Source organism: Athene noctua, chromosome 2, assembly GCF_965140245.1.
Source record: "Athene noctua chromosome 2, bAthNoc1.hap1.1, whole genome shotgun sequence".
Classification (NCBI taxonomy): domain Eukaryota; kingdom Metazoa; phylum Chordata; class Aves; order Strigiformes; family Strigidae; genus Athene; species Athene noctua.
The window spans coordinates 79,090,339-79,108,549 of record NC_134038.1 but is presented as its reverse complement, the minus strand read 5'-3'; the positions used below and the strand labels follow the sequence as shown (position 1 = coordinate 79,108,549).

General features: G+C 42.0%; 1 protein-coding gene across 5 annotated transcripts in view; it reads left to right on the top strand.

Moving 5' to 3' along the window:
* The first annotated feature begins 76 nt into the window (after positions 1-76).
* Positions 77-18,211, top strand: part of SEMA5A (semaphorin 5A) — a 348,842-nt gene continuing 330,707 nt past the window's right edge. For 2 of the 5 annotated variants that reach the window (XM_074899498.1, XM_074899502.1), the window contains exons 1-2: positions 77-658; positions 3,290-3,492. The gene's annotated coding sequence lies outside the window, so the exon portion shown is untranslated. The other 3 variants (XM_074899501.1, XM_074899500.1, XM_074899499.1) reach the window with 3 other exon arrangements.

The window sequence follows — 18,211 nt, the reverse complement described above, 5'->3', positions numbered from 1 at the left end:
TAGAGGGAGGAGAGGGGGCGGAGAGGGACTCGCCGCAGGCTTTGACGTGGTCGCAAAAATGTCAGCGCCGCGCTCCCCCTCCCCGCGCCGAGCCGCGCAGCGCAGCGCCGAGCAGCGCGGGAGCTGCCCGCTCACCCGCGCAGCGGGACGGGGCCGGGGCCGCCGGTGCGCGGCTCCCGCTGCCTGCGAGGCCCGGGGCCGGGACGCTGGGCTTTGGCTCGCCGGCTCCCAGCGGCTGGGGGGCGGCGTGTGCGGGGGAGCGGGGGGCGGCGGCGCGCAGCCTCGGCACAGGCGGGCGCTCCCGGGGCGCTCCCGCGCCCCTCCCGCCCTGGGGCAGCCCCGGCGGCCGCTGGCGCCCGGCTCTCCTCCGCCTCCTCTACCTGCTGCGCCCCGGCGTCGGCTCCCCCGGCCCCGGAGCCCCGCTCGGCGGGGAGACGCGGAGCCCCGGGCACCGGCCGGGAGCGCCGCGCCCTCCCATCCCGCGGGAGCCCCTACGCACCCCGGCACCCGCGGAGCTGCCCCTCGCCCCTCTTTCATTCCCTCCCACCCTCTGCCGCAGCTCGCCAGGATTTGTTGTGCTTAGTTGTACCGGACCTGGGGCGCCCCTGCTCAGATCCGATCGCGAGGAGAAGCCTCAGGTCATGCTTTTTGGGCGGCGGTAAGTAAAGAAAAAAAAATACATATTAAAAAAAAATAATCAAAAAACCTGACCCGAACCCCAAGCACAAATATCTCAAGCAGTTGCAACTTCTCGGCTGGCCCGGAGGGGGGAGCGCGGGGGAGGGAAGGGAGTAATGCGCGATCACCCCAGCCCGGGGCAGCGGCGGCTGCGGGCTCCGCGGCGACCCGCGCATCGCCGGCGACGGGCGCCCCTCGCAGCCGCCCCGGGGCCGCTGCTCCGCCCCCGCGGCGGGGCGCTGGGTCCGGCCGGCCGGGGGGCGGCGGGCGAGGCGCGGAGCGGAGCTGCCGCGCCGCAAACTTGGTGGGAGCGAGCGGAGCGGAGCGCAGCGGCTCGGCGGGGCTGCGCGGGGCGAGGCTGCGGCCATGGCGGCGTGAGGCGGCCGCGCCGCGCCGGAGAGCAGCGCGGCAGCAGCGCCCCCCCCCAACCCCCCCCCGTGCCCTGCGGCCCCACGGCGCCTCCAGGTAACCCCCTCCCTGCCCCTCTGCCCCCCTGCACCCCCCCGCGCTGCCTCGGGCGGCGGGGCGGGCGGAGAGACGCGAGGATGGGGCGTCCCCCGCCGCCCTCTTCCTCCTCTGCGGGGCCGCACTGCGTGGGATCCGCGGGGCTGCGCCCCTGGGTCCGCCAGGGGAGCCGGGGGGGGGGCCGGCCGGTGTCCGGGCGGGCGCGGCGGCTGGGTGCCGGCAGGGGGAGCTGGGGGAGCGGCGCTGCCGCCGGCGGGGAGCGGCGGCCGGAGCCCGGCTCGGGCATTGCCCGGCCCCACCCCCGAAAGTCGCCCGAGGCTCTCGGAACGGGCGGTCCTCTTCCCCGGAGACGGTGCCGTTGGCTCGGGCAAGGGAAAACCAGCCCTCGTAGCCAACGGGGCTGAAAGGCGAACCGTCCCCGCCGCGGGAGCCCCCGCGGCGCCTCTGCCCTCGGGGTCGCCCCCGCGGGGGGTTTCCTCGCCCAGGAGCGTGAGGTGCGTCGCGGTGGCTGAGCCCCGGCTGCGGGAGGGCAGCCGGTGTCTCCGGAGCGTTTTGGAGGGGTTTTGTCACACTTCGGCAAGTGAAGTTTGCTGTGTCCCTTCTTCTGGTGCGAGCAGGGGAGAAGCGGCGTGAAGGGCGCCAGTAATGGTTCGAGAAACGGGGGGGTTTCAGTGGGGATATCTTGCACTACGAAGTCCCGAGGCACTTATCGCTGTTACTTAACTGGACTGGCTTCGGTCTGTGATGTAACCGAATTTTGGCTTTTTCGGTACTGCGGAGTTTGAGTTACCGTTCCTCAACGACACAGAAGGAAACACCTCGGTCTGTTGCATTAATCCATCCTTTGGCGAGGATTGCTTACCACATAAATGATAGCTATTAGGGTTTCTGCTATCATTCCAGATGCTAACTACGCAGGGTAGATTGATGCCATGAGAATCTGCCCGGGATTATTCCTGGGGGGCAGCAGGGGTGGGGGGATCTGTCGGTGCATCCATTCCTTCAGCAAACCGGACTGACTATTGGCAGAGAGGTCTGTGCGTGTGTGCACACGCACCCTGGCGAAGATGGTTAGAATTTGCAAGATTGCAGCAAAGAAAAACATCCTAAAGCTAAAACTGTCGTTAAAGTTCTAGTGATAGCATGCTCCCGCAGCCCTAAAGTAGTGCATCTGAAGACAGTGTGTTCTGAAAGTTGTCTAACCGCTCTTAGTTGGAGTTTTTGTGTGAAAGGCTGGTGTGATGCTAACCCAGCTAGAGCGCTATAAAAATAGAATTCTTCATCATGGAAATTGCACTTGAGTCTTAGTTCTAGCAGGTTCAGCATCTTCTGGTTGTTCTGTGAGTAATACTCTGACTCAGTTTAGCAAACTTGGACTTCCTAAGAATTGTTGAATGTAGTGATGTCATATATATATATAATCAGTCAAAAGCGTATTGCTGCCTTGAAAAGCTGAGGTATGGCCTTAGGTACATTGCTTAGTCTAGTGAAGGGTTTTGGTAGACTTCTGTATTTTGTGCTGTGTTCCCACCTTCCTCTCCAGCAGGTACTGGTAATCTAACTTTATTACATTTACTAATGAATTCATCTCATTTTCTCATTTTATGCTGAACAGCTGTGTGGAGTCCTGCTGAGAGCTAAGATTCTGCTCTGGAGGGTGGCAGTTTAGTTTGCTGTTCGAGAGGTTGTTTTGAACTAAGTAGTGTAAACACTGGCTTTCAAGCTGTACTGCTTATTCCTTAGGATGTTGTAACAGTTTCGTTTTGGTTGAGAAAGCTGAAGGCGTTCATATCTGTAGTGTCTAATTTCTTTTAATCTTTAACCAGGGCTGTTTTCTTAAAAGACTTACAGGTAGTAGGAGTGCTCGTGCACTTTGTAATGATCCATAAACTTTGGTTGTATCAGGTTTGTTGTACTTATTTCCTGTTGGGCAGAGATGCAAAGGGTGGTAACTATGTATTGCTGCTGTTTTCAGAATCAAAAAAGAGTTGTGTGGTGTCTTTTTTCTTCCCCCCCCCCCCCCCCCCCCCCAGCTACTTAGGGAAACCACGTGGATTCTAACTTCTGTTGATGTAGTCTTATACAAATATAGTGTAGTCTTACACAAATACAGGATTTTCTCTGAATGAAGTTCATTACTTTCCAGTGAGTAAACTGTGCGTTACAAGCCATGAACTGGAGAAATACAACATCAGACTCCTGCGGACTTCAGTTTCTGTGTTAGAGGTTGTGCGGAGGAATTCAGCCAAGGGAGCAGCTGAGCGCCTGGGACCCCTTCCCGCACTCTGGTCTGCGAGGGCTGCATCACTCCGAGTGTTGGCTGGGGGTTATTTCTGTGCTATAGGACACGTAAGTGGATAGATGATAGCACTATCAGTTGATAGTAGGTGTGTACTACCAGTACTGTCGGTTGATAGCGGGGGGTGTGTGTGTGTGTGTGTAATCTGATCCTGTGTTATTTAACATAAAGCAGTATCTAGCAATTAGTTAATATGTTGTGATGACTGACTTCTGAATAGCAATGATACATGATTTAGCATTAGATTTAACATCTGGTTTATGAAATTTTCATATGATCTTGATATTTGGTAATATATGTTCTAAAGTTACTCCGGCTCCTGAGATGAATTGGCATTGCTGCTGTCATTTTAGGAAGCAGCACTGAGGAACTTCTAATTTTCTGTAACGTCATTTTATGAAGATGTTTAATGAGAGTTCTTGTGAGTGCCGGGTCCTCCAAATTATTGTTAAACCGTCTGTTTCTCTTCATTATCATCCTTTTATCCTCTTTGGCATGCATATACATTCCTATTCGGAAACAGGTTTAAGTTACAGACTATACGTTTGTTCTTTCTTAATGTGTTTTGTAAAGCTGCAACTGATTCGAAACAATGAGTTTATTTGTTGCTGGTTTTGCTTTTCTTTTTTTTTTTTTTTTTGTCGAACACTATAAACATTTTTCAAACTGATCCCTTTGAGATATGTTTGTCAATTATTCACGGTAGGCTAGTTTGATTTCCAGGCTGCAGGATTGCAGCTGTGACCTGTGGAAGGCAGGTGGCAGTCTGCTCTTCGCAAGTCTTAGACAAATCTGGGGAACGTCACAGCTCGGGCTGTGCAGTTGAGGTACAGTTTGCTATTAAATCTGTTGTTGTTAAAACAGCAAGCTGCTTCCATAAAAGGTTGAGGCTTTTAATTTAGTTTGCTTCGTAAATGTGTCCGATGATTTATTTAAGAAATTTGCCAGGTTACATCTAGCACATTTGCCTAACGTTTGTCAGGAAGGTAACAATGTAAACCAAGTTAATGACCCCAAAACTGCAGTCTAATTAGTGTCCTGGTCTTGATTTTTTGCTAGAATGTATGTTCCAGATTATAAAGCATGTAAATATTTTGTTGTTTAGTGGATTTGTCTATGCATTTAAAATTTGTGTCTTCCAATTGTTTGCTGTATAAATCAACTCTTTATCTCCATATTCATTATTTTGTATAAATATATTAATAAAATGAATCTCTATTTGGGGATCTTTGGGGAAGAAATCTGTACTTGTGTGCCAGTGTATGTTAGAAAGTCAGGCAACTTCAGAGGAGCTACTGTTTGTCGGTAGCAGAAAGCCGGGATTGATAGGAAGTCTGCACTGGGATTGTATGAAGTTTGCAGGTGAAATTCTTGAGTTTCACTCAACTGTTGAAACTTATCTTTTCACAGGTTATCTCTTTTTTTTTTTTTTTTTTTTTTCCAACAGTTTGAATGATTTGTTTTAGAAAAACTTTAAATGCTGTAACATGTCACCTGCTCTATGATTTCCAAATTTATCTGTAATTAGCTGATCCGTGTTATGAAATTTCTTGTGTGATAGCAAGATAATGCAGATTTTCATTCCTTTTCTGATTTTTAAAATCAGGATATATCCCTGAGCTCCAGTATACCTTAGAATTGTTGGGTCTGCATTTCTGACAGAACTGGTTAACCTTTTCATGGCTACCAACCCCAGTAATGGAAATTACTGTTTCACTTAGAGGATGTTGATTGATTAGTTATCAATATTACAATATTTGGCATATAAATATAAATGTATTTGTCATATAATGGGATGATTTTTTTTTAACTCCTTGCTAGATGAACAGCAACTTGCAACCACTTAGCAGTATTTGTTTGCTTTAGGAGATGCTTACAGAAATTATAGCTTTCAGAGTGCTGAAATGCAGCCTGTTGCTGTCCTCTTTCTCTGTAATACTGTGATGCTTTCTTAGGCTTTGCTAAATAAGTGTGATGAATGAATTAGAGCATATGTGATGGCTACAGGATTGGTTCATCGCGTGAAAGAAGAGATTGAGATTTCCCCACCTTCTTTTCCCCACCCCTTCTCTGAATTTCAAAATTTAGCTGCTGTATCTGCTACTGCCTTTTTTTCTATGAATTACTAGTGTAGGTGGAAACCCAGAACGCTATTGAAATGTGCTTTCTGGTTAGACTTCAGTTTAGCTGAGAATCAAGAATGCTTAATGTAAGGTTAAGTAGAAGGAGAGTATTTTAATAATTTTGGGCCCCGTTCTTCACAGTAAGATTGTTGCTGAATCACTCATTTCTGTTGCTGGTGAACTCTACAGACAAAGGTATGCAAATGAATATTTGTGTTGTGGTTTTAAAAATTTTTAGGCAGTTGTTCTGCACTGTGTTTTCTCCAGCATAAAGTAACTTCAGAAATTCCTGCTGCTTTTTTTTCTTTTTTTTTTTTTTCCCTTTTTTATGTGTATTTTTATGTAATCTGGATCATTTCAGTGACATGGTTTCAATGGAAGCCCACTAACGTTTGAATTGGCAGAACCCCCTAGTTACGAAGTGTACACTGGGGGCACTACTGAAATGGCTTTGTTATGGGAGATGACATACCGGGTTGAAGCCCTTTCTCTTGACCTTGTTTGATAGAAGTGAAATTGCTGAGTACTTGAGGAAAACTCTTGGCCTTGCCAGTTATGGGAGGATAGATTGTGCATTACCTTGTATCTCTCACAGTCTGGTAAAATTTTAGGATTTCTTTACTGTTGAAGTTGGAGGCTATGGAAAGGGATTGTCCACAGTGATTGGGCTGGTATGTTACTTTATCTGAGTTAGGTTACTGATGGCCTCTTCTGTTATGTCTTGTGTGCTTTCTTATTCTGAACTTGCAACAGAGTTATATGGTTGTTTTAAAACCAGTATTTGTGTATTCTGATTTTTACCTATCTTCCCTTGCTCCCGTGCATGCTTTTCCTTGCTGCTATTTAAACCTAAGCAATGTTACTGAAATACTTAATAAATAAAGATATCTAGGAGAGAATAAGTGTGCAAAATTGCTGCTAGCATCAGGTATTGCCTGTTATTATATAAACTATATTATAGTTTACCTAAAAGATGGGATTTCAGCTTTGGAAGGGAATAGAGAGGTCTGTTGCCTGATAGTGCTCTTCAAGGCATATCAGCCTGGGGGTAGGCCAAGAGTCTGATGACTTTTATGAGCCTTATGAACTAGCTGTGATGCTGAAGTAGCTAACGATGATGGTAGCGTTGTTGTCTCTTGCACCTGTTTCTGACACTGCAAATCCATATTCTGACTCTCACTTGGTAAAATAATTTTAAAAACCCCCTTAATTCCTGTCTTCTAATAAAAACTTCTCTTTGTGACCTGAAAATCACTCTATGCTGTGTCCCCTGAAAGCAGGCAGATATAGGTGCAGGATGCTGTGCTAGTCAGAGTGTTGATGTCCTCCATGGCAGTTCTGGGTCTTTATGTCAGTCAGTTGTCTACTGGGGCCTTTCAGTTGTGCCAATGTAACTCTTCATGTGGCCATACTGTAAACAGTATTAGGGAACTGATCCTCTTAAAACCGCTTTTTGTCTCTGAAGTATCCATGACCACTGATCCCAGTAAGGCTTCATAGGCACCAGTCTCAGCGTGACTGCAGGTGTGCAATGAGTATTATCAGGTGAGGAAGGAGGGGAGAGGAGGATTGCGTGTGAAGACAAAAATTCTTATTAGTCCCTCAAATAACAACGAAATTTAGGACTGGCAGAAGAGCTCTGGTGGATTTTGCCTCAGTGCTTTAAAGTGTGTTCATACAGTTTTTTGTATGATAGCTCTCTTGTGGCGGTTGCAAATGGACTGAGGCACAGATGTATGCCCGTATTCACCAGCAGTCTAAACTCATCTGCTGAGGATTGAGGTACCTGGGAGGAAACGCCTCATTGCATTGCCCTTGAGTGTGTCAGGAAGTGGGGAAATTCAGGGTAATAGCCTGTTAAAAACTGGAACTCAGTCTTCCAGAGCTTGTCTGTCAGACCTTACTCTTTTGAAAAATGATAATGGCTTCTGCTACATCCTGTTGGAATGGGTAGTATAAAACGACATAACCATTCTACATTGATTTGCCCAAAGCATGAGTTCATGCGTACAGATCTAGAGATCTGCAAGGTGAAGAAGTTGGTCTTTGTGGGAAGAAAAGCTTCTCTTGATGAATGTGGATAGGAGTCCTAAAATGCTGTTACCCTGGGCCCTGGAGACTTGTACAAGTGATGTAATTCTGTTGTAAAGCTTGGTCAGAGTCTACAGGCTCACCTGAATTGTTCAAGAGAATTGCAAAATTTTCCAGTTCATCTTCTATTGCTTTCCTGAGTTCATAGTGTTAGACTCCTTACCTGAAGCATTAGATAAGTCTTTAATAATGAAGACAAACCAGTGCAACTCGGGCATCGGGCATGATCCTTTAACTGCTGGTAATAAAAAAAGTGTAGTGACAACAGCAAAAAGAGAGAGCTGGGCTCTACATCTGAATCACTGTTCTTTTTGTTGTTGTTACATCTGAATCGCTGTTCTTTTTGTTGTTTTAAATTGAACTAATGGCCTGGAGGGTGGATGGACTAATTTTCTTCCTTCAGTATCCTTTCTATAAGTGAGTTTGCAAGTAACTGTTATTAGAAAATTCCATTTTTGTTCACTTATCACTGGCAGGGAAAATTGTTTTGCAAATTTATGTAATATGAAGGCCAACAAGATCAGTTTGTAATCTGAAGGCCAATGAGGCCAGATAGGTTTGAAGAAAAATAGTCTTGAACTAGAGACAAACAACTCTGATATTTAACTCAAGTCTTTATACTTGTCTCTCAAACCCGTAATCATAAAGTGCTCTTAAAATAACTTGAGCAAAGGTGTTATTTTCCTTTGAGTACCTATATGAATGCACTGTCTGCAGTGGTCTGTCTGCCTCTTGGGAAAGCACACGTTAGTCTTTTTATAGATGACTGTTAACAAAGCTTGTCCTTCAACTTCAGTTGTGGAGATGCTGTGTTGTACTTTTTTTCCCCAGAAGGTTAAACCCCCCCCTAGTTTGTTGCAGAGGCATATCACTAGTATTTCAAGAAGAAGAAATATAAGAATTGCATAATTGCAAATATAGGGAGCTCTGTTTGCGTGGAACAGTTCATGTGCTTAACTTATCTTTCTGATCTGTTTTGATCTGTGAATTCTTTGTAGAAATCAGGCCTTGTTCATAGTTGCATGTATTTGTTAGTTTTGTAGATTTAACATTCCCCATTAAAAAGTCCTTTTAAAGAGAGGGTTTTTTTTTCCTGTTACTCTCATCAACCTTGACCTTTTTTATAAGCCTCAAATTTCTAACAAAGATAACACAGACAATTTTGAAAATGGCATTTGAAATGAGCAGAGCAGTTGACACCACACTTGTTCCCAGCTCTCTGCACATGCTGGAACTTTCAAAGGTTTATTTGTAGTCATAGGTCAGGTCTAGAGAACTCAATTACAGACAAAACCTGAGGATCTAGAGATTTCTGCTTCTAACCAGCAGATTTGGTTCACTTCTTGCCAGGCCAGATGCCTGTCTCTCCTTGCCACTTTCTGCATTGTGGGAAGTGTTGCTTTATGGCACGTTTGAGTCTCTTGTTTCTTTCTTGCTTATTTGGCAACTAAAGCTTTCTAAGCGTTGTAAGAAATTATGCACAAGTATTGAATGTATGAAGAACAGTGTTTCTGCGTTTGTATTACTATCTATAGATAGTTGATAACTGGGAAGATCGATCTTAGAAAAAACTTTCTGGATGTTCCTGAATATTGTTCATTGTTGTGTTTTAGGTACTTCTAATGCAACCCTGCATCCCAGAACGTTAAGAGGGGGGGAAAAAAACCCCTTTCTGCCTTCATGATAGCATGTGGGTTGACTGCCATCATTGTATAACTAGTCCTACAAGCATTAGGCTTGTGTGAACTGGAGTGCTTATGGGAGCCTTACTTTTGTGACTGAGTCATAAGGATTTGAGTTAACAAGATTTCTTATTGTATTGTTCAGGTTTGCGTGTCATACTGTGAGTGAAAAAATTGGAATTGCTCTTGTAGTCAACAAACCAGGGAGGAAGCTACTGACAGACCTAACTGACAATCTCTTCAGCCTCAGCAATGGCAACTGGTATATAAACTATTAGTATCTTCTGAAATATTGTTTAATTTAGCTTCTCTTTGCAGCAGTAGTTCCTAAGATATTCTCACTGTTTTAACAGCATTTAGGCTGATAACGGTACTCTTTATCTCTTGGTCCCAAGAGCTTGTCAACAGAGAAGGCTGTTGCATCAATTTACCATTACCAGGTTTTGTGGTGGTAGACCTGGCCATTTAAAATTGAATGGAAGTATAGCATCCCTGCCCCAAGGCATCTAGGGACAGAATCTCCATTCACACAGTGAAGTCTTGTGTGATCACTCCCAGTGCATTCTGCTATAACTCAGCATGTGAAGGGCAGAATGGGAGTCAGTCCGTGCAGAGCCATTGAAATGGTGAGATTTATGGTGTCTTATGCAGTGTGGCATGAAGTAAGCTGGAGAGGCTAGCTAATTGCCTTCCTCTGGCGTTTCTGTTGACTAGAAACTGCCTGTATCCTTCTGGTGACATGTTGGTTCACTCAAGGTTCTAAAACATCAGATAAAGATCAAGTATAATGCATCTGTATAGTAAAACTAGAGTGTTGATAGATACTTCAGTGTGGCAAATGTATTAGACTTAAATGTAGGCTCTGATAGGCAAAACTCATTTGAGTAATAACTTACGTTTAGGGATTGTTGGGTGAGGCCCAGTGACCAAAAGTATTCTAGTTAGATGACTGGATCATAGGAATGCTCCCTCCTGATGGTAAAACCTATGTATAACTTAAAAGATTTCTATTAATTATAAAATGTATCCATGACACTTGTAATTTCTGAGGAAGTGTTTGCAAACAGCATTAATAAATATTTCCTGGCTTATTGTACACATGATCAAAATTAACCTTACCTTCCAGTTTATAAATATATGGGTGGATTGGGGATGCATGTGTATGCTTTTTCTCTGTGTACATAACAAATGCACTCAAACATTTTTAGTCTTTTCCAGTTTGTCAGACAGTGGTACTGGCAAGTTCATGTGCTCACTTTGTTTGTTTAGTCAAAATGCTGCTGTAGCATCCCAGAGAAAATAATAGTGGAAGGACAGAGAGGCCTTTCTGCTGTGAAGAACTTAACCTTTCAGTCCAGTGGTTAGTGCACAAGACCATGCCAAAAGACAAAGTGAATTAAAATAGAGATCGGGACACTGTTCTAATAGTTGATCATTTTATTTTGAGCTCTGAAGAGCTCATCTCTTTGAACAGCAAAGAAATATTGGCATCAAATACTGATTATGTGTAATATCTAAAATTCATAAACTTGCTAACATTATTCTGGCAGGCTGGACTGCAGGGCAGAATGGAGTAAACTTTGCTTGAGAGTGGAAAAAATGAATAAAAGATGTAATTTAAATTGATCTTTCGGGATGGACATAGTGGGATCTTTTAAAGGCAGAGGTCATGATGTGGTTTGACTGAAGTCAGAAGATACAACTGAATCATTAGAATTTCGGTAAATTAGGAAGTTGTATTAATTTAGATGAACCAGAAACATGGACAAGCTAATTGGACCTCAGTAATAAGAATGTACATGGAAGTCTGAGGCTTTAATACACTTTTATTTTTTGAAAGCTCATGAACACTTTGTAAGCGCAAATGTTTCTCCATAGTTTGCCTCTGATTTGATGATACATATTGCCATACACTCTTGCTGCAGGCTGTGATTAAGTCCACGTATTGTGTAAGATTTAAGTACAGTTGTTATGTTTTAATTTCTAAATCCCTTAGGTTATTTCCCTTTCTGTTCCCTCAAACTGCAGCTGTAGTTCCAAAAGTGGGATCAATAGGTCATAATATGTTATTTGAGATAACGTACAATAGCATGTTGCTTTTTTAGGGTTCTCAGTTAAAGGTTAGGTTGCTTAATACTAATGAAGGTGGGTGGAATATTGAGGGTTGACATTAGCACTGCTTTATGGTCCAAAAAATATTGGAAATAAATGTTCTACATGTTTTGTTATCTACCTTTTAATATAGCAATGCTAATAACATGAGCTCTTACGCTCTGTTGAGTTCCTTTTCGTTATGTGTATGTTTTAAGGCCAAAAAATCAGAATGTCCCTTGCTTTATTGTTTAGTAAACTTAATTCTGTGAGATCTGTCATGTGCAAGATGATGCCTAAGGTATAAGGCAGGCCATGGTATTCCTGCGTTTTGCTAATAGGTTGTATGTGTGTAAATGTATTAATGAACAAATGATTCTCTCAGTACTCAAGTGATTCTTTTGTGCATATAAGATGTCAGTGACAGTGCTGGTGTAGTTTGCTGATCCTTTAGTGACTAATCCAAGGATGAGAGCCTGTTGTGAATTTTGTATCTAGGTGGAATTACTGTTTTCTGCTTTCACTCTCTAGTAAGTCAGCCAAGATGGTGTCTTAGCAGATAAAATTGTTTCTGTGAGCAAGCCATGTGCAAGCTCAGCCTTCAGTTAGTCGTCAGAAGGTGTGCTGAGTGTCATGTTACCTCTACCACATTCACTCTAAGACATTCAGGTCACCTTTCCTGCATTCCAGTGACCAGACTGAGTGTATTGCAGTTGCTGGACTCTGGGCAAGCAGGGGTGCTTGGGCTGTCAGGAACCTGCTGGCACCCATGCGGCTGTCTGATTTTTTTTTTTTTTTTTTCTCTTTTTTTTCTTGTTGCTTTGTGTCCTGAAGCTCAGTACAGAGAAGGGCAGCTGCTGGTGGGTGGGTGTGGGTTGTTTGTTTTTTTTTTTTTTTATGCCTCATTCAAAGAGTAAAGATAATGAGGTAGGCAAGAGGGGAGGAACAGCTGGTAGGAATAAGAGGTGGGAGAGGATGTTTTGGATGAGTGGGAATGGAAAGCTTCAGAGGAAACCAGAGCTTGTGTGTTGTAGGAGAACAATGTGGTGGGAGCTAGTAGACTGGATATGGGCAATTGCAAAATTGTGACAGCATTTCTTCCTTCTCTCCACCACTACACGCTAAACACCCAGCACCCTACTTGGGCTTGTGGCGTTACCCTCTTTGGCTTGCCTTGGCTGTTCATAGGAGCTGACTCCTTCTGTACTAGATCAAGAAACAAGGTCCCAGCTAACTATGTCTACTGCTGCTGCACTACTTTTCTGAAGTACTTAGAGGTACACAATTAGCTAATAAAATGCTTAACATAGAGTTTCTCATATGTATAACTGCATGAAACTTGATGGCTGTGTTAATGTAAATGATTGGCAGGCAGAAGGAGTTGCTATGTAATATGAATTACAGAAATGGATACTCAAGTTGGAAAACTGGGTCAGGATAGTTGAAGTAATGTCACTAGTTCTGAGGGTGGACAGAGTTTTCATTTGCATGTTGAAGGTCAGTGGATCTACAGGGCTTTCAGCTGTTATCCAGGTACAGACTTTCCATGCAGCTCATTTGTAATTTGCTTTGTGTTTCTTCTGTGAATTATGATGTACTTTGCAGTAGAACTCTATCATTGATGGTGTGATACTATGGACATGTTATGGAGATAAACGAGTCAATTTTTCAAACTTACAAAGTTCACACTGAGTATGTGCTTTAATTTATGGGACGGCTTTGCTTATCTCTTTTGGGTTCCAGAAGTGTGAAATGGCAATAACCTTGTTTTAAGTCTTGGAGAGACATCTTTGGTTCGGTGTGGTTACTTCATAACCCAGAGCCAGACTCTTTACTCTCCACCTTCTATTCCTTTTCAAAGAAAAAAAAACAAAAACAAAACCAATCATTTTTACTGAAGCAATCGAAAAACCAATTCTCTCAGTTGCCTGAGAACTTATGATCCTCAGAAGACCTATGAAGCATTATGGTTTGGTGTGGGAGCACAGTTCAAATAGGTTGCAACGGCATGGGGGGCTTCTCTTTGAGTTATTATGGCAAATACAGAACACAACATGTTTGCTTCAATTATCTGTAATACAGTCTACTTGGAAATAACAGTAAGAATTTCAATATAGCGTCTTTATTCCACTGTCAGAACATCTCAGACCTTTTTTCCTCTGTGTCTTTAAATATCTTCTTGAAAATCTTTCAAAGGTAGTTTTATTAACTTAACATAGTGCAGATGTCGATAGCTGTGAGGAGTAAGTCACAATGACTTGTAGTGTTGTGTCAAAAATATCATTAAGAGGCTTAGAACAAAGGGAGCAATTAATGAACAATCTTCACTATGAACAAATGTCAGAGACTCCTCCAGGGCTGAGCTGCTTTTGTGCCATATTCATTAATTGCTCTTTTGAACAAAGTTGGTGTTGATGACTGGATTTAATTAAGCATACCTGAGAAAATCCACAAAAACAGATCAGAAGTATTCGAATGAAAAAATTTTCACTTTAATAAATAAAGACTTTTTCCTTCTCAGGGGGGTTTTATGCTTCATGTAACTGTTTCTGGCTGACACTTCCCTCTAACTATTGGGATTGTCTTCATTGGAGATTTTGGCAGAAAATTATTGTTTGCTTCAGGATGCATGCCAAATACCATGCTCACATTTAAATCTCTATGATTAAAAATATATTAAAATCTGTCATAATGGAAGATAGCTCTCAGATCAGTCTCAGTCTACCTGTTGAAATGTGTCAGGTAAGGGCAGAAGTGCATGTGAGTAGAAAGGTAGAAATCTTAAACTCTGATTGCTACAGGTCATTCCAAACTTGGTGACCCTGTACCTTGGTTAAAAATATCTCCTTGGGAAAACTAGACAGCAGCTCTGTACTATAAACTCTTACGTAAAACTTGATTGTCCACTGTACACAGTGTCTTACAGTCTAAATAAGAACTTGATGAATGGTGGTTCCCAGCATCTATGTTACTATGTGGAATATAGTATATATATGCATTTATCACCATATGTATATAGTGTATATATAGCATAGATGTGTATATATATATATATATACATTTATCACAATGTTGGGTTGTTGCGTTTTTAATTTTATTTTGTCACTCAGGCAGAGGCAGCTATGGTCAATATACTATAGATACCTGGAGGAGTCTACCTAGAAGGTGAAGCCTATTTCAGTGAGATTTTTCTGTGCATTAAACTGAAAGTTGCAAACATATATGTAAAATTTATTTGGCATTTATTTGTTATTTTGGGTCTTAGTGAGAAAGACTTCGGGGAAGGAGGGAAGATCAATACACAGCACAGCTGACCTCTTCTAATTATGCTGTTTCCAGATGTTTATTTTGGTTTTATTTGTAAGTTCTGTTGTGTAAGGTCAATCAGAATATGAAGCAGAGTTTTGCAAAAGAACTTTCTAGTAGTTTGAAGTTTTGAGCCAAATGGTAACTGGAAGCTTTAATAGCCTTACTGTACCACTTTAGAAATGGAGATGTGCCACTGGACAGAGAAGTCAGAACTTAGTAAAAATAGCATATCCTATAGTCGGCATTCATCCAGAAATCTAAACCTGGCATGGTATCCTGGATATGATACTGCAGGTGGTCACAAGCACTAAATAGTATTCAGCAGCCTCTGTTATTCAAAGCAGGTCTTAACATACTTATTTTAAACATTTTATTGTTTTATGCAAGACTGACTTACTGTTACTACTGTGCTTTATATGGCATCAAAATGTGCAATGTGTTTCACAGGTATTAAAACAAAGTCTTGGTCAGAGATGTTTAGCATGGTCCTGCGTGAATGGAAGTTGGTGGCACAATTCCAGCTGACTTCAGCTGGGAGTATAAGTAGATCCTGGCTTATTTCTGATAATATATAAACACACAGTAAGTTGGCAGGATGGAGAGTGATTTATTTCACCTTATACTATTTTACTTGTAGCGTTCCAACAGAGTTTGGTGAAGTAAGCTTGAGGAAAAGTGCTATCCCCTGTATTAGGGGAATGTAAGGCTTGGGGAGAACCAGAACTTGGGTATAATGGTTTAATTGCTTGAATATTTATGCAAATTACAATAGGTTCTGATTAGTTGTATGGGGAAACTTCTACTGACTTTTTCTTTCCATTATCCTGCCCTCTTCTGCCCCTTTCTGGAAAAATACATGGATATATGCTTTTTTAAGGACCATGGGCAGAAGGTTTCTCTGAACCCCATTGGAATGGCCTGTGGAAATAAGATAGGATTTTCTTATGACTTATTGAGTATAGGTGTTTGTAGTGTTTTTTTTAGAGAGTGGTAACAATAACATGTGTTTCTCTCTCTTTCTCAATATATATATCTCTGTGTGTGGAGGGGAATGCGAGAGAGATGACAGAACTGTGTGTATTTGTAAATATTCTCTTAGAGGACAAACATCTAGGAAAAACCTCAATGTTTCCTTTATTGCTTATATTTTAACTATATATGACCATAATTTTTTAAAAAATTCAAACAGAATATATTAATACATTTTTCTGAGATTATCACTAAAAAGACTAGCTTCTGGCTTCTAAAAACATAATTTTTAAGTAAGGTGAGAAGCTTCTTTTCCATGTTTTCATATTTGTCTGCAGATCTTTATTGCCTTGCTTACACCTTTTTTAAAGCATAGATTCTTATAATTCTTTGTTATTTTTAATAGTTGTGAGCATTTTAGCAACTTCTTGAGGGATAAAAAAATTTCTTCATCCTTGATGTCTAATATTTTCATTTAGTATCAGTTCTAAGAGTTTATGTAATGCTGGGACAAAGAGGTTGAATTTTTAGATGTAACATTCACTGCTACAGTAAAGAGAAAGCTGTTCACATGTACAGAAGTTGTGATACAACAGGTACAGTGTGTAGGGCAAAAGTGTAATTTGTCCAAAGATTCATGGAAGAGGCTTTTTCCATTTAATTGCTGTAGCAGGTTAGTACCGGACTTCAAAATAGTGATGGAATCTGAGAAGCACTTGTGCTTTGAAAGCTGAGGGAAGAGGAAAACCACATATGAAATGTTTAATATTTTTAATTGATCACATTTTTTCTCTCTCCTGGCATTATGAGACAGTTTTTCAGAAGGTGGGTCTTTAAGATGGTGTTCTCTTTTCTCCTTTTTCTGCCTTCACAAAGCAGCCCTTAAGGAAGGGATTTGCAAGTGGAATGCTGGTCAGCATCTGTCCAGTAGACTACCCTTTTCACCACGTGCTAAAGGGATGAGCTAGCAAGTCTTTATGGAGATAGAAGTACTACAGCTCGGTAGACCAAAACCCAGTGGCCTAAGCAAGTTTGGATTTCTGTTTTAGTTATAAGTTTTTGCTATTGTGGGGACACTAATAAGTGGTTTCAGGAAGAAAGTAGGCTTTCGCTCGCCAAAATAAAACTGACCTTAACATGCCTGTAGTATGGGATGGTGCCACAAGGATCTTGGTTTCTTATTTGTATCTTGGAGAAGCAGACATTACAGCTGTGCTACCATGGAAGTGAGTGGTGTTACAAGAGCCATCAGCCATAGTGAGACTTAGTGCATTAGCTTGAAGCAGAAATGAGTTCTGCAGATCTGGTTTACTTTCCGAGTGAAATTTATGCATGTGTAAATTTATGTGTTCTTCACCTGCCGGGAAGCAGTAAAGAACACATAAATTGTGTTCTAAAAAGAGCCTTCTGAAAGTATATAGTACAGGATGAATTTTTGAAAAGCTGAATATTGTGTCATGGGATCTGGTGAAGTTGTAGTTATTATCTTAGCACGATACTTATAATAAAGGTATATAAATAAAGAAATAGCATATAATAGATCTAAGAAATACAGGCCAATAATGCCTTTCTCTTGTCTAGGGGGAGAAACAAATTTGTACATGCTGTTTGTAAAACCTTTTGTAAAGGAGTTCAGTCTGCTTCAATGGAAGGTACTAGTTGAAAACCACATTTAAAATAAAAAAAATTCAAAAGAGCTTTGGTTTCTTTTTTTAAAAAGTTCTGATTGTTCTCTAAGTCTTGCTTAAAAAAACCCACCAACAATGACAAAAACCCTCAAAACAGCAACCACCCCTGCCCCTCCCCAGAGATGACCAATTTAATGCCTATTTCAAATACAGTGATTGTGTTGGCCTAGCTGGAGGTCTGACAAAAACTCTTGAAGACAGAGCTCATCTCTCGACTCTCTCTCTAGCCCTCAGCTCCTGTGCTTCTTGGTAAAAGCAGTCAGATCTGTGGCTGAGATGGTTCATCTCTCTTTATAAATAGGATTTAAATTTCACAGAAATAAATTATTCCCACATTATTGTTAGTTTTAATACTAATTTTAGACAAAGTTTCTTTATATATGGGGGAAAAAAAATCCTCCATCTTGTTTAGGTGACAACTGGAGCCTCACATGAAAAGTAGGAAACATGACTAGTTCTTTACAATGTGACATTTTAGGACAGATCGACAAACAGCTTGAATGACATTTGAAAATGCAAGACGTACGAACTCATTGCCTTAGCTATGTGTAAACACTGCTGGGAGAAAAGCAAGCTTTTATTTTAAAAAAGAAAAAAGGGTGGGGGAGAGAAGAGCAAGCTATACTTGAAGCTATTTCATTGTATGATTAACACCTGGACTGTCCTCAGAAAATAGCATGTCTTTCTGCTTTTATAATTTCAGGCTGGTTATTGACTGAGCAGTAGTGTGCTTTTTTTCTTTATCTAATGCCTTGCTGAGTTCTTTGCAGTCTCCTGACTCTGTTAGGAAGCTAAAATTGGAATTTTAGCTATCAG